A 24,090-nucleotide genomic window follows, 5' to 3' on the forward strand; every position below is an offset into this window, starting at 1 on the left:
ATGTTGCCCTTTAAACTGCTCCAAATGGGCCCAACCCCCCCCCCCCTTTACCCATGCCCTTTCGCTTGGATTTTAGTTTAGAAAATGTCAGTTACTGTGAATAAATGTTCAGCACCCATAATGGAGTCGGATTCTAAATCCAAACTTTGATGACATTGTGATCTGTGTAACGGACCTGCATGGATATACACTCCAGGTTGCGCATGGCAATCCATGCAGTTGAAACCTGTCGTTGATTTCAACACTCTGTCTGCAGGGCCCTGCATGGAACACCTGTGCAACGCATCCTGGGGGGCTGAAGAAAGCCCTTCACATGAACGTATGGATAGTCATACCTGTATGAATGAGGCCCAATGGGATTATCTTATTTTTTTTTCTGCTATCAGTGATTTACATACAGAAATTTTTTACTGAAGTTAATCTTTAGGGTAAGCATCCAAGGGTAGTTTCAATGTTCACAAAAATAACCAAGGTCATTTTGTATTTATTATTACTTATACGAATATAAAAAGGAATAAATGGACATCAATATATCAATGCAGCACATGATAAACTGTTAACTTAAGTGTGCATTACCAACAATAACAGCTGTGGTTCTTTATGATACACAAATTTGTTTTTTAAACGTCGGTACTAAACACCTCACTTTTACTTTAAGACTTTAAGGGAACAAGGGATCAATAAATTAGTGTGATTATTTGAAGGGCAAGGGGAAATCTCTTTTAAAGAGTTAATATAACTTATTCCCCAGCTTTCAAAACAGGCTGCAGTCATATAATGCTGCTATAACAATTTACATGTGCCAAAGCAACCGTTGAAAGAAAAGCTGCTGCTTTGTACCTGAAGAATGACAAATTACCATTTCAACAGCTCACCATGCAAAACAGCTGCTAATCTTTATATAGACTCAAAACACTTTTATGGAGCTTTTATTGTAGAAATATATTTATCTCCTGCATTTTTATGGCTAGAAAACATTCTCATAAAACACTCTGCCCTGCTACAGTCAACATATGTGCTACAACTAAATTATGCTCAGATTGTCTGTATAATAAGATTTTAAATATCCAAGGTAATGCCTATGGTAGGACTGACAAGGGCATAACTGCCAAAGATTATGTGACTGCCATGGGCATCCATGGAAAAGGGGACCCATTCCATCTAGGTAGCATTAAAATAGATTTATCCTGCAATGGCATTTGGCAACTAATTTAGGCACACATGGGTCTATATGCATATTTAGATACATCTATTAAAGTGCTATAAAACAACAACTTGCTAATCTGCACTGGTATGTTACTGTCTATAAAGAAAATTATCCCAGTAATAGACTTGGCTTTAAAGTAAATAAAAAATCTAAACTGATGACATTTCTTTTGTCAAAGCACTATAACAATCAACATGTTTTTTTTTTTTTTCATAAAATAACCTATTTACCCTTTTATTCTTTTTTGCATCTCAGTGCTGCTGTTCAGCTCCAGGCCCTTTTCAGCCATTTCCTATCTGCATACACTTGCTCCTGTGTTGGCGTCTGTTTTGCTTGCGTCTCTCTAGCAAGGTTACTCTGTGGTATAACAAGAAAGCTGAGACTTCTGCAATGAATTTGTTATGATGCATTCATAGTAATTATTGTAAATGTATTTATCTCTTTGAATATGTAATATACTTTAATATATCATAACATATGCAATTGAACTGCAAACTGACCATTTCAAAGCATTTTAAAGATCTGTGTTAACTGTATTAACTACTCTGATCCCAACTAATATTTCTCCAGGGGTGGTTTGAAAGTTAAATGAAGAATATGATTTGATAATACGTATAGAAATGAATCAAGCAAACAAAATTTGCTCTGCTTCCATTCTAAGCAAATTAGAAACAAATATAGCTTTCCCAGGGATCTGCCCGTGAGAATTGTAGATTTCACCAAAATTGGCTTATATTGGGCTTCAGGGGGATTTTTGTAGAGCAAGAATCTCTTTCTAACATAATTTTATTATACAGTTTATTTCTTTAATTCAATCAAGCACAATACAATGTATTATTTTTAATAGAAGTAGTGAATGCTAGCACCAACAGCAGCTGGCAGTGGACATGGCAAAAGAACCAATGGTAACCACAAAACATATTTTACATAAATGCATATAAACGATAAAAAAGACAAACATATTTTTGAAAATAGTCCATGCTTAGTGTTGGAATCAACAGCATGACAGCAAAAAAAAAAAATTCACCGGGCGGGTCTATAATGCAGGAAGGTCAACGTATTATGGCCAGGGACAATAACACCAGTATTGGGATATACCAGCAAAGACGAGACTTCTGTTCCTCAATACCTACCCTTAACTTTCCCAAATGCTGGTAGCTTGTGTGAACCTTTTGGAAATTCAAGAAAATAGCGGAAACAGCCCTCATTTGAATTTTCTTGCTGGAGCTATCTTAACTCCCACATAGGCCTTTTTCATTTTTGATGGCTGGAACATTGGAAATAATTGCACTGCACTCATGGGCCTATATTTCTCACTGATATCCTGATGTACAGCATTTTCCCATCAATTCTCACATGCACACTTTCTTACAATTCTCTGTCTCTCGCTCTTTATATACACTATATTGTCAAAATTATTGAGAGTGTGTCTATGGGAAAGTTTGACCATTCTTCCAGAAGTGCATTTGTCAAGTCAGGCACTGATGTTGGAAGAGAAGGCCTGGCTCCCAGTCTCCAGTCTAATTAATCTCAAAGGTGTTCTATCGGGTTGAGGTCAGGACTCTGTGCAGGCCCTGTCAAGTTCCTCCACCCCAAGCTTGCTCATCCATGTCTTTATGTACCTTGTTTGTGCACTGGTGCGCAGTCATCTTGGAACAGGAAGAAGCCATCCCCAAATAGTTCCCACAAAGTTGGGAGCATACATTTGTCCATAATATGGACAACCTCCTAAATCTTATGAACAGCCTTACATTGTAGCAAAGTGTAATCAATTTCTTCAGTGTTGTCACATGAAAAGATATAATAAAATATTTTCAAAAATGTGAGGTCTGTACTCACTTTTGTGGGATACTGTATACATATATAAGGCAGAAATATAGCAAGCTTAAGGACAGCTTACCTAGCTGGCATTTAGAGGTCTGCGTTCCCAATGATACCGCTCAAAGCACGGTTTCTTTTGGCGACTCTGCCAAACTCCTGACACGACTCCCCAAAAACTGTTATGGAATTATTTCTGATTGGGACAAATAGTAATACTGCAGCTGCAGGAACAGATTCACAGGACACAATCACTGTATTTAAAATGTCCGTTCAATGCCAACATTTATTATTAAATGTTATTTTATACATAGATAAGAAAGGGGTGGTGTAAGATCTTATTAAAAACTAAAAAATAGAAATATGTTATTAAAAGCTAACAAATAGAAATATATTATTAAAAGCTAGTGAATAGAACAATTGCAAACGTAAAACCTTGAGAGGGGAGGGGGAGTAAAGACAGAGAGAGAGAGATTCCAGCAGATGTGTCTGTGTGTTAGGTGAAGGTTACAGAACACATTTAAACAGTCTGAACAAAATGGAGTCTCTTGTGCTTAAATGAACAATACAGTGAATGTCCATGTCAATGTCCAATGGTTGTCACCGCACACAAATCAGGGATAGAAAATGGGCTCGGGTGCAGATCAAATGGTGGTTTAATTTAAGAAGACACAAGCTCGCCCTGAAAAAGAGGAGCTTGTGATCCGTCGAAACAAACCGCCATTGTGCGTTCACCTTTCAAAACCCATGAGTGCCGCTCACTTTTTTTCTATATATATATATATATATATATATATATATATATATATATATATATATATATATATATATATATTTTTTTTTTTTTTTTTTTTTCGTTAGTGTGTGTGTGTGTTTAAGTGTTCCCATAGGTTCACTTTAAGTTGAATTTTGAATTGCACATTTATTTTACCTAGCATATGGTGTTTCAATAAAGCTCAGGTTTTAATAAACCATGTGCAATGTGTTTATAAATCACAGTCAAGGATTATAAGTTTAGATATCTTGCCGACATTGCATATTTAAAGACTGCAGAACGCCATATGCTTATTATCGCAACAGTTGACAGCCAGTCGATTATACAACCTACAGAACAGGAGATGTTTTTTTCATACAAAGACAGATGAATCTAAAAACAAATTAAAATGTATTGAAAGTTAACAATTTATTAATAAAATAAATACATGTGTGGCGCCATCAAAAGAAAATACTCTCTAAGCCCTTGTACAAACAGTCGGAGAATCCGTCGGAATGTGTCCTATCGGACCGTGTTGTCGGATAATCCGACTGTGTGCGGTATGCATCGGACTGATTGCATCGGAATATCCGTCGGACCCAATTTTCCAACTTGTTGGAAATATTTTCCGACAAACTGGTCCGATAGGACATACTCCGATCATGTGTAGAGAATTTTGATCGGACAAAGTGCCACGCATGCTCAGATCAAATTCCTACATCAAAGCTATTGGCTACTAGCCTGAATGTAGTCCCATTGTAACGAAATTACGTCATCACGTTCTGAAAGATTGGATTTTTCGACAACTTTGTCCGACCGTGTGTATGCAACAGTTTCGGACAAGATCCGACGGACAAAATCCGACGGATTTGGTTGTCGAAATCTCCGACCGTGTGTACAGGGGCTAAGATAAATAAGGATTCTAACTTAATGTAAAAAAAAATGTAAATGTAGGTATGTGTGGCCAGTACAATGCAACTGAGGGTGTTGCTTTAGATGCCTACAATACAGGGTATATAAGGTATACACTTGTCTGCTAATGTGGTTTTACTTATCCTGTCTGAGTATGGCATCTGAGCATATACTAGAAGTCATCAGAAGTCTTTCAGTTGCAGTTATGTCACCTGCTTAACATTATACACTCACAGAATGTACAGTATAGAGTAGGAACAACAGGTCCCCAGTGTGCCAACAGCATTTGTCTCGAGGGGTGGAATGCGGCCTAGCAGGTCTGTACCCAAGAGGGGAGGCTTTCAAGAAAGGTGGTGTGTCCTTGCACTTTCCATACTTAACTGGAACCTCTCTGTAATGATAACCACTGTCCCTGACAGATGGGGGACCTGCCCCTGCCTCTACACACATGTGAAACATGCGCCAAGCCCACAAAGCAGGGTCTCAAATAGACTCTACCTGACCCAAGATGGCCTCTGGAGTCACATGAGGCACCAGCAATAAATTGAATAGCTCCCCCAATGCCGCTGCAGTTAAGCACCACCAGCAGTGGAGAAAGCAGACTGCACCTGCCTACATATGTAATATGACCAATCTAAAGAACTCAATAATTTTTTTTCCAATTTTGCAGGCTTTTGCATTACATGGCTGTTTGGTGTATCTAAAGGAGATCAACAGATACAACCAGATTGTAAAGTGTAAGATCAGATAAAGGGTCACTATACACTAAAATCTGATTGTATAATTCCCTTTAGTTCTACCCTCAACTATGTAGGGCAAAAGTTCAAGGGTCTAATTTTATACAATTGAATGGATTGTTTATGTAAGTCCTCATTTTACATGGTTTTGGAAAATCTAAAGGAAATTGTACAGAGATTGCCCAATCAAATTGTACACTAAATGGCCAGCTTAAAGGGTTATTCACCTTTACAAAAACAATTGGCTATGCAGGTAAAGGGTATCTGTGAATAAAAACAAAACAAAACAAACACTGTGCAGCTCTGACTAAAGTTGAATAATGCACTTGCTATAGGTGTAGGACATTTACATATCTCCTTGAGCCTGACTGGAATACTCCCAGGCCATTCCTAGGTTGTTACTGAGTGAAGGCTAGTCCTTAGTGTTCACCTCAACCATCACAGGAGTGAGTTTTTTTCCAATTCAAACTCACGTGCCCTTTCTCTCCTCTGATGCAGTAGTTCTGAGCTCTGCATTTGAGAACTTACTCCTGTGATGATGAAGGTAAGCAGTAACGACTGGGCAGCACTCAGTAATGTCCTTGCAATGTTCTGGGAGTATTCCAGTCAGGTTTTGGGCGATATGTAAATGCTTATACTTATAGCAAGGGTATCATTCAACTTTAGTCAGAGCTGGGCAGCTTGTTTTTATCTATGGTGCTCCTTATACAGTATATATATATATATATATATATATATATATATATATATCTATATATATATAAGGTTTGATGATGTCAGTACTGTTCTGTTCATCATTCTCCTGAGGGACAAGTGAAAGAGCTGCACAAGAGGTCCTGCAATGCAAGGAACCCCCTGTTCATGATTCATTCATTCTGTGGATTGGTGTTGTGTGCTACTTTTTGATCATTAACCTGACAGTCATCACAGGACCATACTCAGCAGTGGGATTAACCTTATGCTTTACCACAGCTTGCACCTAGCTTTACATCAACTGGTGATCATCTGCTAGAAATTTGATGGTGAAAGATTGATTGTTCAATTCAAGTTGGTACCTGTGTGTGGAAAGATTCTAATTGCAGATCTCTTAGGATGCATGGTACTATTTGTTGAATTCTCATTTAACCATTTCTCGCCAGTAGGATGAAAAGAAATCCTAGTAGCTAAATAGCTGCTGGATTGCTTTTACATGCAGTTAGAAGGTGCCCCCCCCCCCTCCCACCACCTTTTGCCACTATTCCAGGCTCTTCTGTCCCACCGGGGAGCTCGGCACTGAAGCTGGCAGTTCTGCCAGCTTACCATAGAGATGACCAAGGACCAGAATGTCTCTGATCATCTTTATGGTTTAAGAAACCAAAAGCGATAGATATTTTGTCACTTCCGGGTTTACCAGGATGCAAACAAGCCATTACTGTCTTGTAATGCTGTTCATCCCCTGTGACAGGAATTTAATAAAGTTAATAAAAAATTAAAGAGACAGTGTAAACATTTCGAAATTTTACATAAAATAAATAATTACATTTTAAAAAAGTATATAAAAAGTATATTAACCACTTTCAGACCGGACCATTTTGCTGGTAAATGACCAGAGGTCTTTTTACAATTTGGCACTGCGCTGCTTTAACTGGTAATTGCGCGGTCATGCAATGTTGTACCCAAACAAAATTTGCGTCCTTTTCTTCCCACAAATAGAGCTTTCTTTTGATGGTATTTGATTGCCTCTGCGATTTTTATTTTTTGCGATATAAACGTAAAAAGACCGCAAATTTTGAAAAAAAATGATATTTTCTACTTTTTGTTATTAGAAAAATCCAATAAACTCAATTTTAGTCATACATTTAGGCCAAAATGTATTCAGCCACATGTCTTTGGTAAAAAAAAAGTCAATAACTGTATATTTATTGATTTGCGCGAAAGTTGTCACATCTACAAACTAAGGTACGTTTTCTGGAATTTACGCAGCTTTTAGTTTACGACTGCCTATCTCATTTCTTGAGGTGCTAAAATGGCAGGGCAGTACAAAACCCCCCCAAATGACCCCATTTTGGAAAGTAGACCCCCTAAGGAAATTGATAAGTGGCATGTTGAGCCCATTGAATATTTTATTTTTTTGCCTCAAGCGATTGAATAATGACACAAAAAAAAAATATATATATTTTTTTTACACAAAGTTGTCACTAAATGATATATTGCTCACACATGCTATGGGCATATGTGAAATGACACCCCAAAATAAATTCTGCTGCTTCTCCTGAGTACGGGGATACCACATATGTGGGACTTTTTGGGAGCCTAGCCGCGTATGGGGCCCCCGAAAACCAAGCACCGCGTTCAGGCTTTCTAAGGGCGTAAATTTTTGATTTCACTCCTCACTACCTATTACAGTTTTGAAGGCCATAAAATGCCAAGATGGCACAAAACCCCCACAAATGACCCCATTTTAGAAAGTAGACACCCCAAGCTATTTGCTGAGAGGCATGTTGAGTCCATGGAATATTTTATATTTTGCCACAAGTTGCGGGAAAATTACAAACTTTAATTTTTTTTTATTTTTTTTTCACAAAGTTGTCACTAAATGATATATTGCTCACACATGCCATGGGCAAATGTGAAATGACACCCCAAAATAAATTCTGCTGCTTCTCCTGAGTACGGGGATACCACATGTGTGGGATTTTTTGGGAGCCTAGCCGCGTACGGGGCCCCGAAAGCCAAGAACCGCCTTCAGGTTTTCTAAGGGCGTAAATATTTGACTTCACTCCTCACTACCTATTACAGTTTTGAAGGCCATAAAATGCCAAGATGGCACAAAACCCCCACAAATGACCCCATTTTAGAAAGTAGACACCCCAAGCTATTTGCTGAGAGGCATGTTGAGTCCATGGAATATTTTATATTTTGCCACAAGTTGCGGGAAAATTACAAACTTTTTTTTTTTTTTTCACAAAGTTGTCACTAAATGATATATTGCTCACGCATGCCATGGGCATATGTGAAATGACACCCCAAAATAAATTCTGCTGCTTCTCCTGAGTACGGGGATACCACATATGTGGGACTTTTTGGGAGCCTAGCCGCGTACGGGGCCCCGAAAACCAAGCACCGCCTTCAGGCTTTCTAAGGGCGTTACAGTTTTGAAGGCCATAAAATGCCAAGATGGCACAAACCCCCCCAAATGACCCCATTTTGGAAAGTAGACACCCCTAAATTTAGGGGTACACTAGTGAGACTAGGTAATAAATGGCGGGTGCCCTGAAACTATAAAAAAATAACTAACCAACCAGCGTCACCTGTAACAGTTATATGGTGATCACTGGTGAAAGGGTTAACTAGGGGGCAATCAGGGGGCTTTATGCGGTAGTATATGGGGGTCCCTGGCGCTATAAAAAGCTGCGGCGAACCTAAATACCTACCTGCCTAACTAGCGTCACCTGTGACACTAATACAGCGATCAGAAAAACGATCGCTTATTAGGCTGGGTTCACACTGGAGCGATGCGGGAACGCCACGAATCCGCGGCGGGTTCCCGCATCGCATGCCTCCCGGCGGCAGTTCACACTGCCCTATGCGAACTGCTGGGAGTGTCAGTGAAATGTTAATGACACCCCCAGATCAGTTTGCATATCGCAGTGCGATCTGCAAACTCGGATCGCATGGTGTGAACACCCATGCGATCCGATTCTGCTGCGGACCAAAAAAAGGGTCCCATGCGAATTTGCGGCGGGTGCGGCGGGTGCGGTCGAATTCAGCCATACTATCTGTATGGCTGAACTCGAATCGCACAGAGATCGGATGTGATTTGCACTGCAGTGCGGTGCGAATCACATCCGTTCTCATAAACCGCTGCAATGTGAACCCAGCCTTAGTGACACTGGCGACGGGGGGTGATCACGGGGTTAAACCTTTATTGGGGGGGTTAGGGGGGTACCTTAGAACTAAAGGGGGCTAACCCTAACTGCCCTAACAGTTATTACAGTCACAAATGACACCCGCCGGGTGATCAGGGGGTTAAACCTTTATTAGGTAATAAATGGCGGGTGCCCTGAAACTATAATAAAATAACTAACCAACCAGCGTCACCTGTAACAGTTATATGGTGATCGCTGGTGAAAGGGTTAACTAGGGGGCAATCAGGGGGCTTTATGCGGTAGTATATGGGGGTCCCTGGCGCTATAAAAAGCTGCGGCGAACCTAAATACCTACCTGCCTAACTAGCATCACCTGAGACACTAATACAGCGATCAGAAAAATGATCGCTTATTAGGCTGGGTTCACACTGGAGCGATGCGGGAACGCCACGAATCCGTGGCGGGTTCCCGCATCGCATGCCTCCCGGCGGCAGTTCACACTGCCCTATGCGAACTGCTGGGAGTGTCAGTGAAATGTTAATGACACCCCCAGATCAGTTCGCATATCGCAGTGCGATCTGCAAACTCGGATCGCATGGTGTGAACACCCATGCGATCCGATTCTGCTGCGGACCAAAAAAAGGGTCCCGTGCGAATTTGCGGTGGGTGCGGCGCGAATTCAGCCATACTATCTGTATGGCTGAACTCGAATCGCACAGAGATCGGATGTGATTTGCACTGCAGTGCGGTGCGAATCACATCCGTTCTCATAAACCGCTGCAATGTGAACCCAGCCTTAGTGACACTGGCGACGGGGGGTGATCACGGGGTTAAACCTTTATTGGGGGGGTTAGGGGGGTACCTTAGAACTAAAGGGGGCTAACCCTAACTGCCCTAACAGTTATTACAGTCACAAATGACACCCGCCGGGTGATCAGGGGGTTAAACCTTTATTAGGTAATAAATGGCGGGTGCCCTGAAACTATAATAAAATAACTAACCAACCAGCGTCACCTGTAACAGTTATATGGTGATCGCTGGTGAAAGGGTTAACTAGGGGGCAATCAGGGGGCTTTATGCGGTAGTATATGGGGGTCCCTGGCGCTATAAAAAGCTGCGGCGAACCTAAATACCTACCTGCCTAACTAGCATCACCTGAGACACTAATACAGCGATCAGAAAAATGATCGCTTATTAGGCTGGGTTCACACTGGAGCGATGCGGGAACGCCACGAATCCGTGGCGGGTTCCCGCATCGCATGCCTCCCGGCGGCAGTTCACACTGCCCTATGCGAACTGCTGGGAGTGTCAGTGAAATGTTAATGACACCCCCAGATCAGTTCGCATATCGCAGTGCGATCTGCAAACTCGGATCGCATGGTGTGAACACCCATGCGATCCGATTCTGCTGCGGACCAAAAAAAGGGTCCCGTGCGAATTTGCGGTGGGTGCGGCGCGAATTCAGCCATACTATCTGTATGGCTGAACTCGAATCGCACAGAGATCGGATGTGATTTGCACTGCAGTGCGGTGCGAATCACATTCGTTCTCATAAACCGCTGCAATGTGAACCCAGCCTTAGTGACACTGGTGACGGGGGGTGATCACGGGGTTAAATCTTTATTGGAGGGGTTAGGGGGGTACATTAGAACTAAAGGGGGCTAACCCTAACTGCCCTAACAGTTATTACAGTCACAAATGACACCAATGCAAAAAAAAAAAATGACATTGGTGTCACTGTGACTGGGGGGCAGGGGTAATTGGGGGGGTGATCGGGGGGGTGTGAGTGTGCCTGGCATGTTCTACTGTGTAGTGTCGTGTTGGTGCAACTCACCGATCCTCTCTCCTCGGTGTCGGAACGAAAAATACCGACACGGAGGAGAGATTACATCACTTCCTCTCCTGTGTTTACATTACAGGAGAGGAAGTGATGTCACAGAGCATTTTCATTCGTCGGGAGCGATCGCGAGGGGGTGGCCATGAATGAATGGCCGCCCCCTCATCCCGGATCGCTCCCGAACGAATACCGACCTCCGCAGGCACCGGGGGGGGGCCCGATGGGGCCCCCACCCGCGGGAAGGCAGGGACGTACAGGTACGCCCATATGCCTGCCCGTGCCATTCTGTCGACGTACATCGTCGTGCGGCGGTCGGCAAGTGGTTAATAATTGGACGCCTGCTTCCGGGTTGGGGGTTTAAATGGTGCACATTTGTACGCCTATGCAGGACGGCTGCACACCCGGGAGCACCTTTTCTGAAATCTTTGTTGGTAAGCCTCTCTATTATCTTTTGCACCCTTGCTTAATTCAAGTTTATTTTCCAGCAGGTCTGACTGTTTTTCAGTTATTTTTATTTATTATTTATTCTGACTATTTTTCAGTTTTATTTTAGTTATTACAGTTAAAATACACTGGTTGCACCATGTCTATCAAGTTACTTTGAGTTTAGATAAGTCATGTCCACTATTTACAGTGCCATAATACTTGCGTCACCACCTAGTTACACTGCCTGGTCTGTTGAGGTGTTTGTGACACGGGTTAGGGGAGGCCACAGATGTACTGAAGAGGGAAGCAAGATTCAAAGTGGAAAATCTGAATAAAATGTCCTCTAATCCATGTGATGCTCTTAAAATCTTCCTTTATTAACTATTCCACAGTAAGCATAGCCTTAATACAGAGAAGTTGACGCCTTTCAACCTTAATCGGCCTTAGTCACTGACTTATATATTTTATAGATAGGCAACTCCTATCCTCATATTGATTAGTGGTTCCAAATTAATAATAACTACTGCAGTAGGGAACAGACACAAAAGATACTCTCAGCATCTTTCCAAATAACTGTTCTGTTTTATTATGATGCATTTGAAAGTTTTTATACACATGATTATGTAGGTATCACATTAATATTACAATTGTACATTTATGGTAACAAGGGGCGTTACATAGGTAGACTAATTCTAATCAGGACTCGAAAGAATGCAAAACATGTACTGAAAACATTATTAGTGTCGTGTGCACAGTGAGGGCAACGTGCAATACATATAAAATAGAATACAATTATATACAGAACTTACAAATTTCCATTACAGTCTCCTCTCTTTTGATCAATATTGTGATCACTAACCATACCTGCTGTCACCTTTAACCTGGAACCTCCACACGCTTAAGTGGAGGTAGTCCTGGCCAAAGAGGCAAAAACTCAATTGTGGAGAAAATAATAGCTGAGCAGATTTTTTAATTACAAAATGACTTTTTATTGTGAAAAACAAATGATTGATAAGACATATTTACAGAGTACTGGCCATACACTCCTGTGGCCAGAATGGCCTTCTAGCTTAATTGTTGGTATGCTGACTTATCAGCACATGTAAACACAGACAATTCTACATAAAATGGAAGAGGTACAAAAGACAAATATGACTTTAACATGGCCAAACTACTTTTCAAATATATCCCTTACAATTAAAGTAATTGAATCAAAAAGTACCCTAGCCTGTGATCGCAAGAGGGAAACAAATCAAACACAGAAATGTCTTTAATTTTGTAATTTTTGCAGTGTCTGGTGTGGATCCAGGTGACTTTTCCTTTAAGTTTTGCAAAACTGTACATGAAATAGATGATGTATTGAGTCAAGTCCCCTTACAGGGGTCAAGTCCTGGGGAAAAAATTGTGGGAACTCCCACCCAAGATCCACTCCCCCACCAAAAAATAAAAAAACGATACGCTCATATGCAAGAATGCTTCAAAAGTGGTATTTTTCATCCAATTTTCGTATTGTGTGTATGAAGCTTAACTGTTAGTACATAAAAAAAACAATCCTCAAGAAACATAAATACGGTAATTCTCTGAATAATCAGCATTAATTGAATTGTGCTTCCATGCAAATGTGAACATCATGTTCTGATCTTTATTGGGGAATTTTATTTTATATATAGAGTGTTTATGTGGTGAGTTTACACTTTTCACTGAACAAAGTTTGGATAACACAGGTTTAAATTGAAAGGTCATAAATGAACTGCACATTATCTGGACAGAATGCTTGGGGAGATAGTGATGTGTTCCTGCTTAGGAGATGTATGTTAGCTTGGGGGGCTGCAAACTCTGCAGGGCTCCAACACACACTCGCTGCTATTCCAAACCTTCACATATTTCCACATAAACTTCCCTCCTGGTATTAAACTTTTCCAGGTATTATGCTCAACTTACCAACCCAAAATTATGTTCCTCCCTCAGCTCACCTCTCTCCCTACATGTCCTGTGAGCAGAATAGCTGATCTACCCGTCAGCTAGACCTAGACCTGATCTACCAATCAGCTATCTGTGATTGACAGGTAGATCGAAGCGGAAGCTGTCATGGGGCCCCCTACTGGCAATGCCTGAATGGTCAGGTGTGCAGCACTTACTATTGCGAGCTGTGTCGGCGGCTGCTGGTGTAGCACCTACCACACAGCTCGCATACTACTTCAAAGTCTTGCAGGACATGGCTGCTAATGGGAACTGGGTTCCTGTTGTGGAAAAAGTACAGGAACTCAGTTCCCATGCATTCCCGCAGGACTTGAGCTCTGTTTCCTTATATATAAATGTCTCTTAACAATCCACAAGTCACCTAGCTTTAGTTTTAGATCCTTCCAAACTTTTAGGATCTGGAATTGGGGAGAAAACACATAAATACGTTTGTCAAAAACCTTAAAAGATCAGCAACATTCTCTGTGAGATCCAAATGGAGGACTTCAGCTGCTGAGACAAAATATAAGCAAGTGAGTAACACACTCCCAAACCAAATCCCATAGGGAGAGAATCCAACATCCCCTTAGGGGCTTGATAAAATATAAGAAAATATTCAGGGAAAAGATTTCTAGTTTCTTACTCTACTTTTTCCGCTACATTGTAGACAGTAGGAGGTGTAAAAAATAAAACCTCAAAACTTCTAGTAAGGACTCCTATATAAAAATTATGTCCTCTGTTACTCTCTGTAGATTCTGCACTCTGTACTTACAAACTACTTCTGAGAACACTTTTTACTGTGGCCTTTGCATTAGCATTTGCCACTGGACATCCAGAAAACATGTCCATACAGACACAAAAACATTATTAGTGTTGTGTGCACAGTGAGGGCATTGTCTCCTCTCTTTTGATCAAGATTTAATTTTTTTAGAAAAACCTCTTATGTATCCCATCCATCTTGGCTTTGTTAAACATTATGGCAGCTGTATTCCAAATAACAAACTCATCTTAATCTTTTTTTCTTTCCACTCAATAAATGTAAAACTACAAAATTGTTATCTTAATGTAAAATAATCCCATTTTTACTAATTTCCCCATTAACCTGGATTTCATTTCTAACCAAAGGTTGTCTAAACCAGTTTCAATTGATCTATATTTTTGAATAAAATTGTTAAACTCATATTAGAAATTAATACTCATATGATAATTTGAATATATCACACACTAATATATATGCACAGATAAATGTCCTTAACCACTTAGCAAACGGCCCATAGCCGTATGATGGCTACAGGGCGGTTGCTTTACCTCGGGAGGGCGTACTATGACGTCCTCCCAGAATTCCGCTCTCGTGCGCCCCCTGGGGCGTGCACCCGAGAACTTCCGTGATCACGGATCGTAGTGAGCGGCCCCTGATCGTGGCTGTTTACCATGTGATCGCTCCTTGAAATGACATGTAAGCAAACCGGTTCCTCCCTCCCCTCTCCGTCCAGTATGAGCAGAGAGGGGAGAGATCGGTGGCATCAGCGCTGTGGGCTGCATGTGTAGTGCCCACAGCGCTGCTTAGTGACAGATCCATTGATCCATACATCCATGCTCACCCATCCATACTCTGCATACCCATCCATACTCTGGATACCCATCCATACTCTGCATACCCAGCCATACTCTGTATATCCAGCCATACCCTGCATACCCAGCCATACTCTGCATACCCATCCATACTCTGCATACCCATCCATAAGCTGCATACCCATCCATACTCTGCATACCCATCCATACTCTGCATACCCATCCATACATACCCATCCTTACTCAGTATACTCATCCATCCATCCATACTCACCCATCCATACTCAGCATACTCATCCATCCATCCATCCATCCTCAGCAATACTAATCCATTCATCCATCCATGCTCAGCCATCCCATCCACCCCCATTCATAATTAGCTGTACCCAGCCATACTAAGTCATACACAGCCATACCCAGCCGGACCCAGCCATACCCAGCCTTCCTCAATCATGCTCAGTCATACCCAGCCATCCCATATATACTCAGCCAAACTCAGCCGTACCCAGCCATACTCATTCATGCTCAGCCATCCCCATCTACGGGTCATCCATCCCCATTCATGCTCATCCATGCCACATCCATGCCACTACAGTGCCTCACAAAAGTGTAATAGGTAGTTAAATTAGATTTGAAACTTATGTCCCTAGAACACCTGATGGTGCTCCCTGCATGTTGGTCCTCTGTATATGGCCACACTGTGGAAAAGTCTCACACATGTGATATCGCCATACTCATGAGGAGTAGGAGAATGTGTTTTGGGGTGTAATTTGTGGTATGCATATGCTGTGTGTGAGAAATAACCTGCTAATATAACAATTTTGTGAAAAAAAGAATAGAAAATCTTGATTTTGCAAAGAATTGTGGGAAAAAATTACAACTTCAAAAAACTCACCTTGCCTCTTACTAAATATCTTGGAATGTCTGTCTACCTTCCAAAAGGAGATTGGTACCATAGCTTGTGGACTCTACAACTTTCACAAAGACCAAATAATATACACCGATTTGGGTTATTTTTAACAAACATATGTAGTGGTATACATTTTAGCCAAAATATATGAAGAAAAATTACAAATTTTCAAAATTTTATAACAGAAACGAAGAAAAATTCATTTTTTGCAGAATTTTTCTGTCTTTTTTCTTTTATAGCGCAAAAAATAAAAAGCCCAGCTGTCATTAAATACCACCAAAAGAAAGCTCTATTTGTGTGAAAAAAAGCACACAAATTTCAAATAGGTACAGTGTTGTATGAGTAATTGTCATTCAAAATGTGGGAGCACCAAAAGCTGAAAATTGGTCTGGTTATTAAGGGGGTTTAAGTGCCCAGTGGTCACGTGGTTAAAGGGGGAAATATTACTTAATTTTACCTTTTTTAAATGCACTGCTTCCACTATCAAAGAGTATTCAATTTGTGTAAGACACGGTTAAATTTAACCTTCCTTTTACCATGTTTGGAAAACAGATTCAAAAATAATTGTGATCACATTGTTTATCATTAGATTTGTTAACCAGGCACATTTTGTTATAAATGTTTTGTCTAATAAACTGAAATTGGCATGGTGTCCTGCCAGCTTATCACTGACCTCTCATCCCAGCCACATTCTTCCATGAGAGCGCAAAGGAGGGGGTCACATCTGCGTACATGACACACACAAGCGATAGAAATAAAGGTTCCAGCATTCACAAACATGCATGAATATCTCTCTAAAATCACTTACATTTTTCCCATATGTACACAACACATGCATATCATTCTCTCACTTTCTTTTAACTCTTTTAATATTTCCTTGCTTAACCACTTGCAGACCGGACCATTTTGCTGGTCAAAGACCAGACCACTTTTTGCGATTCGGCACTGCGTCGCTTTAACTGACAATTGCGCGGTCGTGCGATGTGGCTCCCAAACAAAATTAACGTTCTTTTTTTCCCACAAATAGAGCTTTCTTTTGGTGGTATTTGATCACCCCTGCGGTTTTTATTTTTTGCGCTATAAACAAAAATAGAGCGACAATTTTGAAAAAAACACATTATTTTTTACTTTTTTTTATAATAAATATCCCCCAAAAATATATAAAAAAATATTTTTTTCCCTCAGTTTAGGCCGATACGTATTCTTCTACATATTTTTGGTAAAAAAATCGCAATAAGCGATTATTGATTGGTTTGCGCAAAAGTTATAGCGTTTACAAAATAGGGGATAGTTTTATGGCATTTTTATTAATATTTTTTTTTTTTTACTAATAATGACGGCAATCAGCGATTTTTATTGTGACTGCGACATTATGGTGGACACATTGGACATTTTTGACACATTTTTGGGACCATTGCCATTTATACAGCAATCACTGTTATATAAATGCAGTGATTCCTGTGTAAATGACACTGGCAGTGAAGGGGTTAACCAGGGGGTGGCAGTGTAGGGGTTAAATGTTCCCAGGGGTGTGTTACTAACTGTGGGGGGGTTGGGCTTTCATTTAGTGAACACTGATCTCTGCTCCAATCACATGGAGCAGAGATCAGCGTCACTAGTTGCTAGGCAGAATGGAGAAATGCTGTTTACACTGCATTTCCTCCATTCAGCCGTCCCGTGAGACGATCGCGGGTATACCCGCGGCGATCGAGTCCGCGGGACCCACGACCAGACTCACGGGGGTCCCGGCCGGCACGCGAGCGCGCCGGCGGCGGCGCACTCGCGATGGCAGGGCGGCATTGAAGATTGGACCTACCTGTACGCCAATATGCCTGCCCGTGCCATTCCGCCGACGTACATCGGTGTGCGCTGGTCTGGAACCGGTTAAGTAAGTTACAAATACATGTCAGTGTTAAAATGTTACACTCTGGTTGAAAGAATACAATGATCATGCCATAATACAGCCAAGCAACCATATATTCAAACAGCATAACATAAGTGGTTTGAACTGCATGTGAATCCCAAAGTTTCAACCTATTATATCATGGTCTTCTTCTGGGGAATGGTTGACTCCTATATAAATATGTTGAACATCTCAGTTATAAGAAGTATCATACATCATGCATCGATTATCGCAAGCACAATGCTATTATATTTACCCCTGAAGAGTGAAATGAAAGACCTCGCAAGCAGAGATTAAAAAAAAACGTTGGATGATCCAGTGGACTCCATGGCTGTCCTGGCCTCTCCAAGAGAAGGAATATGGCCCAAAGGGCTTGCAAGAAACCACACTGTGAGACTTCTAACACTAATAAAATGTCTAATTAGTGTTCATATCAAGATGTGCATCCACTATACATATTCTTATCAAGCAAAAATAAATAAATAAATAAAACACAATCGTAAGGGACAAAAAAACAAAACAATGTGTGTTTTTTTTTTTTCCCTTACCATGGTGTTTTATTTATTTATTTATTTATTGTTTCCCCTACACACAACAATGTGTCACCACTTATCACCACTATATTTAATATATGTTTACCATTTACACTGTTCAACCTTGCACATCCTGCTCACCTACTATATGTAACTTACCACTTACCGTATTTTTCGCTCCATAAGACGCACCTGACCATAAGACGCACCTAGGTTTTAGAGGTTGAAAACAAGAAAAAAAATATTCTGAACCAAATGGTGTATTAAAATATTTTCCAGTGCCCATGAAATGTAGAGTGACCATTACCATAGAAAATGCAGAGTGACCATTACCATAGAAAGTATTAGCAGGGTATTGCAGAGTATTGGCTGGGTGTGGCTGAGTATTGGCAGGGTATTGTAGAGTATTGGCAGGGTATTGCAGAGTATTGGCAGGGTATTGCAGAGTATTGGCATTGTATTTCAGAGTATTTTCAGGGTATGGCAGAGTATTGGCAGGGTATGGCAGAGTATTGGCAGGGTATGTCAGAGTATTGGCAGGGTATGGCAGAGTATTGGCAGGGTATTGCAGAGTATTGGCAGGGTATGGCAGAGTATCGGTAGAGTATTGGCAGGGTATTGCAGAGTATTTGCAGTGTATGGCAGAGTATTGTAGAGTATTAGCAGGGTATGAAGGGATGGTTGTGACTGCACTTGTCACAGAGCAGCACTGTGGGCACTACAGATGCAGCCCACAGTGCTGCTGCCATCCGATCTCTCCCCTCCACTGTACAGATCTGTACATAGAGGGGAGAGAGGAACCGGCGTCATCATGACACCGGTTTGTTTACAAGTGATCACTCCGTCATTTGACGGAGCGATCACATTGCAAACGGTGGGTGTACCAAGATGGCTGGCGCTCCAGAGCTAGGCCGAAGCCACGGCCTTTCCTAAGGCCGAGGCCGCAGAACGCTCAAGATCATGGCGGGAGGCGGTGCCAATCGTATATTCGCACCATATGACACAGGCACATTTTCCCCCATATTCCTGGGGGGAAAAACTGCGCCTTATAGTCTGAAAAATACGGTACTTTTGTTATACAAATCACCCATTTTATCATAAAATAATTATCATTACATTACTCTATTCCTTATACAACACTAGTTTCCATGTAACAAGCTCATGCATTGATAAGAATATTTATAGTGGATGCACATCTTGATATGAACGCTAATTAGACATTTATTAGTGTTAGAAGTTCAGTCATCTCATCATTCCCATTTGCTGCAGGTGCCGCTTTCCCCTTTTCTTCCCCTGGGGGGTGTCTCACAGTGTGGTTTCTTGCAAGCCCTTTGGGCCATATTCCTTTTCTTGGAGAGGCCAGAACAGCCATGGAGTCCACTGGATCATCCAACGGTTTTTAAAATTTCTGGTTGCGAGGTCTTTCATTTCACTCTCCAGCGGTAAATATAATAGCATTGTGCTTGCGATAATTGATGCATAATGTATGATACTTCTTATAACTGAGATGTTCAACATGCCTTATAGTTCAAGGAAGCCTGATAACTTAAATGTATGCAAAAGGCTTACCTCAGCCGGCTGATTATCAGAAATTCCCAGATCGTCTCAAGCTCTTTGTTTCGGATACTCAGGGTCACCAGGAAATCCCTCCTAGGCAAAGCTCGCCACCTGACTTAGATATTTTATAGATAGGCAACTCCTATCCTCATATTGATTAGTTGTTCCAAATTAATAATAACTATTGCAGTAGGGAACAGACACAAAAGATACGCTCAACATCTTTCCAAATAACTGTTCTGTTTTATTATGATGCATTTGAAAGATTTTATACACATGGTTACGTAGGTATCACATTAATATTACAATTGCATGTTTATGGTAACAAGAGGGCATTACATAGGCAGACTAATTCTAATCAGGACTCGAAAGAATGCAAAACATGTACTGAAAACATTATTAGTGCCGTGTGCACAGTGAGGCCATTCTGCAATACATATAAAATAGAATACAATTATATACAGAACTTACAAATTTCCATTACAGTCACTAAGACCAGTTAAGGCTGAAATGTGTCAACTTCTCTGTATTAAAGTGGATGTAAACCCTTTTTTTTATGTCATAATGTAGATTTCCTATCATTTGAGCCCAGTCTTGCCACAAAGAGTTAATCCAGCTCTGAGCAATCTTCTTTTATTTTTCAGTGAGATAAATCTTGACAAACAGAAAACCTCCTCCTTGCTGTGAGTGACAGTTAATTTAAATATCTCTTGCACTAGCCTAAGAGACATGCATTATTTTTTAATTCCCTCCCACTCCTTTCTTCTGCTGCTCTGCAAGGATTGGATTTTCTGTACCTCAGGATGATTTGGCATGCGGAAGTCATGTGGGGACTTTTCTGGGTTTTGACTGGATGTTAGTGATCCTAGCAGAAGTTCAGTGTAAGCCCTTGTACACACGGTCGGACATTCTGCCAACCAAATCCATTGGATTTTGTCCGACGGATTTTGTCCGACGGATTGTGTCCGAAACTGTTGCATACACACGGTCGGACCAAGTTGTTGGATTTTGCGGTTGCCAAGAACGCGGTGACGTAAGCCGTGTATGGCGGGACTAGAAAAGTGAAGTTCAGCACCACGTCCAGCACCCATTGGGCTCCTTCTGCTGATCTCGTGTTAGTAGAAGTTTGGGGAGAGACGATTCGCTCTTTTCACATTAGTGATTCAGATCGCTACTGCTCTTTGGTTTCTGCTTCTCTTTGCATATCTGATAATCAGTGCGTGCAGTCATTAAGTATTTGTTTCTCATTGTGGACAATATCTTGGTATAGTACGCTTTGAAAGGCATTTTTTATTGTCTGCTTGCTTCTGCTATTCAGGTCATTCTTTCAGGCCTTGCTGTTTATCGGTGCTCTCTGGTGTCCGTTCTGACGAGCCGACCGTTTTCAAACCATGTTTCGTCTACGTACTCGTCGTAGAGTTTGTGCTGTGCAGGGGCTTCGTGTTGGGGTTCTTACTTTGACACAAGCCCGGTCCATGAACAGGGAGGGGAGGCGTTTGTGGACAAAGAATTAGTTGCGCCAGCGTGACCAGTTCTCGCACATGCCTTTGCTCTGTGAGATCCGCGAGAATAATCCTGAACATTTCAGGAATTATCTCCGCATGACGGACCCCGTTTTTCACCGTCTGCTGGCTTTGCTGACCCCTTATATCACCAGGCAGGATACCTGCATGCGGCAAGCCATCACTCCGGAGCAGAGGCTCATCGCCACCTTGCGCTACTTGGCGACAGGGAGAAGCCTTCAGGACCTCAAGTTCTCTACAGGCATCTCCCCCCAGGCTCTGGGGATCATTATTCCAGAGACCTGTCCTGCCATCATTCAGGTCCTGCAGAAGGCATATATGAAGCTAAGTTTTATCCTTAAACATCACATTCTATGTATTTCATGATTGCTAATGTCTTGCATTTCTTTCCTCATTCCCTAATTACCATCATTGCAATATGCGCTAATTCATATGCTCTGCCCCTTTGTCCCCATGCATATTTGCCTCACTAACTTCCCCACCATGCTCGTCTTGGCCCATAAAACTATAGTCTAGTCACTTACCAATGTTTTTTGTCAGCTCCATAGTATTGCTTTTCCCTAAACACCCCCTAAAATGTCTACAAATGTGATGTGTGTGCTTCAATTCATGCAGAGTGACCTTTTTTTAATTTTTTGGGTTGTGCCAAACTCATTAGTAACCCCCCTCCCCCCAACTGCTAGCTCAGCTGATAGCAATACTCTATCTGATGACTTGACCAAACCCAATACACACTATACCTACCTTTTTGATGGTCACATTTATGGACGAGTTCACCTAAGCATGTATTGCAAGGGCCTGCCTCAATACTTTCAAAAGCTATTTTTTTTAACAGATTCATTTTCTTGATATGTAATAGCAGAATGTCAAAATGTGCTTCCATTTTGTTTTCTTTTTGGTATTATGACACTTCTTACCTCTCCGGTGGGCTGCCAATAGTGTAAGTAAGGAGGGACAGCTCTCAATCAAGTGGAGAGGGTTACCTGTCCTAAACATACCCCATCATTTTTTTGCAAGGGCCCATCATATGGGGGGGGGGGGGTGATGACTCTCATAAGGGGACCTTATACTTTAGGCTTTAAATACTCAGTTCCCAAAATGTTATACTAATTTTGACCAAAAATGTGGGTGTCTAATCTGCTTGCAATGTTGATTTGTCAAATTACTAATTTTTGTTCTTGTTTCCTTACACAGTGTCCTTCAACGCCACAGGAATGGCAGACTGTGGCCTCACACTTTGCCATTTTTTTTAAGTTGTGCCTTTTTTACCAACAGTGCAAACCCAAGTTCAGAGCGAGATGAGGGGACAGTCTCTTCTTCAGATAATATAATAATGTTGTGGGTCTGCTACACACACACCTTGTTTTTGTAACTAATGTATGTAGTGCATTACTGACCAAAATCGTGCTAATTTTCAGCATCATGGCAGGAAAATGGCATGATTGTCCAAATTGACACCTCACTGTGGGTGCTTTTTACTAAAGGCACATCCACTATGCACTACAAGTGCACTGCAAAAGTACACCTGAAACTGCACCTGGAGTGCAAAGTGGAGTTTCCTTTAGTAAATCACACTCCTTCTCAGCACAAACTAAAATTTGACTACAAATACATTTTATGCGCAATGAAAAAGTAAGCCACACATTGTTGATAATTAAACTTTTTAATACAAGCACATTCACATGTGCGTTTCAAAAAGGTTTTTACAACAAACCAAGAAATTGTGTGTATCCAAAACAGAGTTTAATCAGAATTTAGTTTACTTGTTGTTTTTGTGTAAATGTGGCATGTATCAAACCGTAAAATACAGAACACAGGAACTTACAAAGTTCAACTTTGAAAAGTGAAGACAATATCAGACATGAGTATGTACAAACTGGGCTGATATTGCCTTCATCACATGGGGTGTCACCCCTGAAAAAAACTAATTTGGAAGATGCACACAGTGTGTCAACATGTGCTAACTCCCATCATGGAGGATCAATGTACATGCTTTGGGGCTGCAACCCCTTCATCTCAGACACTTTACACAAAACACGTACATTGATCCCCCATGATGGGAGATAGCGCATGTTTACACACTCTGTGCATCTTCCAAATTTGTAATTTCGATAAATACAACATTTTGTTTTTAAAATAGCAAAAATAAAACCCTATCTAGTTTTTGGTGTTTCACACTCTCCCCAAAACATCAATGATGTTCTTCCTTTTATTTTTAACATCATTGATGTTTTGCTGGATATTTTCCAAATCCCGATTGCACCCCATTATCTCCCCGATCAAGATCTGGGCACTTTCACTGGTAAAACGGGAATCTTCTTCCACATCACCTACAAAACAAAGCAAAAAAACACACCATGTAAAAAAAATATGGTGATATACATTGATGAGCTTACCGGAAGCTGTGTTCTCCAACACTCACGTGTTGTGGTGACAATTTGCCCAATCTCCACGATCTCTCCTTCCTCCTCCTCCTCCTCCTGCTCCTGCTCCTCTGTTTGTGCTTTTTGAATTTGGCCTTCTTTGGGAGGGGTGTGGTCCCTGGTGTCCTCATACTTGCCGAGTCTTCTTTCCCCTATGAGAATGTAAACAAA

The sequence above is a fragment of the Lithobates pipiens genome, unplaced genomic scaffold, assembly GCF_037356315.1.
Source record: "Lithobates pipiens isolate NorthernLeopardFrog02 unplaced genomic scaffold, aLitPip1_a1.2 Scaffold_19, whole genome shotgun sequence".
Classification (NCBI taxonomy): Eukaryota; Metazoa; Chordata; class Amphibia; order Anura; family Ranidae; genus Lithobates; species Lithobates pipiens.